Source organism: Myotis lucifugus, unplaced genomic scaffold (genome assembly GCF_000147115.1).
Source record: "Myotis lucifugus unplaced genomic scaffold, Myoluc2.0 scaffold_426, whole genome shotgun sequence".
NCBI classification, from domain to species: Eukaryota; Metazoa; Chordata; class Mammalia; order Chiroptera; family Vespertilionidae; genus Myotis; species Myotis lucifugus.
In genome coordinates, this window is record NW_005871474.1 from 541,487 (window position 1) to 544,381 (window position 2,895).

The window sequence follows — 2,895 nt, forward strand, 5'->3', positions numbered from 1 at the left end:
ACTTTTAAAATTTTATCTCTAGCCCAGACTCTCTCTCTTTTTTAAAAAAATATGTTTTGTTGATTTTTTACAGAGAGGAAGGGAGAGGGATAGAGAGTTAGAAACATCGATGAGAGTGAAACATCAATCAGCTGCCTCCTGCACACCCCCCACTGGGGAGGTACCCACAACCAAGGTACATGCCCTTGACCGGAATCGAACCTGGGACCCTTCAGTCTGCAGGCCGACGCTCTATCCACTGAGCCAAACCGGTTAGGGCCAGACCTCTCTCTTGAGACCCAAACACATATATCCCACTGCCTTTTGGATTTCTTGAGTGTCCCAAAGACACTAGAACAATATGTTCAAAACAGAGCTCATCTCTCTCCAAGTAGCTTATCTGCCCGTGTTGTCCAGCCTGGTGAGTGGTACCATTATGCATTTATTTCTCTACTAGCGATTTTCAACCGTTTTCATTTCATGGCACACATAAACTAATTACTAAAATTCTGCAGCACATCAAAAAATACATTTTTGCTGATCTGACAAAAAATAGGTATAACTTTGATTGATTTACAAAATAATAATAATAATAATAATAATAATAATAATTACCTACACTTTTTGCTCCAAAGTGACTTTTTAAAAAGTCAGGTGCCATTAAAAAAAAAAAAAGCCAGATGCCTGTATTTGTATATAAGGATTTCTGGTACCAAAACTTAACCAATAGTTGCAACCTTATTATGCACCATGATCAACAAGATGCAACTTTATTATATGACATATATGTATGGTTCAAGATGGCATTCACACTGGACTGCTATTGTGTTGGCTATTGATATTTATTTATTTATTTATTCATTTTTCAAAGTAACATCATTTTTATTTATTTTTATTTTTTATTTTATTTTTTAAAAAAATATATTTTATTGATTCTTTACAGAGAGGAGGGGGGAGGGATAGAGAGTTAGAAACTTTGATGAGAGAGAAACATCGATTCAGCTGCTTCCTACACACCCCCTACTGGGGATGTGCCCACAACCAAGATACATGCCCTTGACCGGAATCGAACCTGGGACCTTTCAGTCCGCAGGCCGATGCTCTATCCACTAAGCCAAACCAGTTAGGGCTATTTTTTATTTTTTAAAAAAATATATTTTATTGATTTTTTACAGAGAGGAAGGGAGAGGAATAGAGAGTTAGAAACATCGATGAGAGAGAAACATTGATCAGCTGCCTCCTGCACACCCCCCACTGGGGATGTGCCAGCAACCAAGGTACATGCCCTTGACCGGAATCGAACCTGGGACCCTTCAGTCCGAAGGCCGACGCTCTAGCCACTGAGCCAAACCAGTTAGGGCTTTATTTATTTTTAATATATTTCCATTGATTTTAGAGATAGGAAGGGAGAGAGATAGAAACATCAATGACAGAGAAACATGGGTTGACACTCAACTACTGAGCCACACCTGCCAGGCTGTTGGCATTTTTCGGTTTTGTTTGTTTTTTTTTGTTAATCCTCACCCAAGGATATTTTTCCATTGATTTTAGAGAGAGTGTTAGGGTGGGTAAGGGACAGAGAGAGAGAAACATCAACGTGTCTCTTTCACATCTATTGGTTGCCTCCTGCATGTGCCCCAACGGGGCTGGGGATCGAGCCTGCAACCGAGGTACATGCTTCACTGGAATTGAACATGAGATCCTTCAATCCATGGGCTGACGCTCTATCTACTGAGCCAAACCAGGTAGGGCTGTTGTCATTTTTAAAAATTTGACAGTCTAAGGGAAAAGAGGTCAGTGCCTCTGACTAAGTAGCCAGGTATAGCATGTTTTAAAAATTCTTGCAGCACACTAGTGTGCCACAGCATACTGGTTGAAAATCACTGGTCTGGCCCAGCCAGTGTGGCTCAGTGGTTGAGTGTCAACCCATGAAACAAGAGGTCCCTGGTTCAATTCCCAGTCAGGGCACATGCCTGGGTTTCGGGCTTAATCCCCAGTAGGGAGTGTGCAGGAGGCAGCTGATCGATGTTTCTCTATCATTGATGTTTCTATCTACCCCTCTCCCTTCTTCTCTCTAAAATCAATAAAAACATATTTTTAAAAATTGCTGGTCTGGCCCTGGCTTGTTAGAGTGTCATCCTGAAATGGCAAGGTTGTGGATTTGCATTCCAGTTAGGGCACATCCAAAAAATAACCAAAGAATGCATCATAAATGGAACAACAAACTGATGTTCCTCTCTCTCTCAAAACAATAAATTAAAAAAAATTGCTGGTCTAAGATAGATACAAAAAAAGAACAAAAGATGCCCTGGCTGGTGTGGCTCCGTTGGTTGGACGTCATCTCCTGCACTGAATGGTTGCCAGTTCAATTCCTGGTCAGGGCACATGCCCGAGTTGTGAGCTCAAGCCCCAATGGAGGACATGCAGGAGGCAGCTGATGAATGTTTCACTCTCACATCAATGTGTCTCTCCCTCTCTCTCTAAAAAACATTGATTAAAAAAGAGGTGTGTTTTTCTTTTTGCCTTAACTGGTTTGGCTCAGTGGATAGAGCGCCAGCCTGCGGACTGAAGGGTCCCAGGTTCGATTCCGGTCAAGGGCATGTACCTTGGTTGCTGGCACATCCCCAGTGGGAGGTGTGCAGGAGGTGGCTGATCGATGTTTCACTCTCATCGATGTTTCTAACTCTCTATCCCTCTCCCTTCCTCTCTGTAAAAAATCAATAAAATATATTTTTTTTAAAAAAGAGGTTTTTTTTAAAAAGAAAAGAACAAAAACAAAGACAAAATGAGCCCTAGTTGGTTTGGTTCAGTGGATAGAGCGTCAGCCTGCAGACCAAAGGGTCCCAGGTTCGATTTTGGTCAAGGGCACATGCCTCATGTTGCAGGCTCCTCCCCCAGCCCAGGCCCTGGTTGGGG

General features: G+C 42.1%; 1 protein-coding gene across 1 annotated transcript in view; it reads right to left on the reverse strand.

Moving 5' to 3' along the window:
• GP1BA (glycoprotein Ib platelet alpha subunit) overlaps window positions 1–2,895 on the reverse strand; it is an 18,906-nt gene that overhangs the window by 3,679 nt on the left and 12,332 nt on the right. The gene's annotated exons all lie outside the window — the stretch shown is intronic.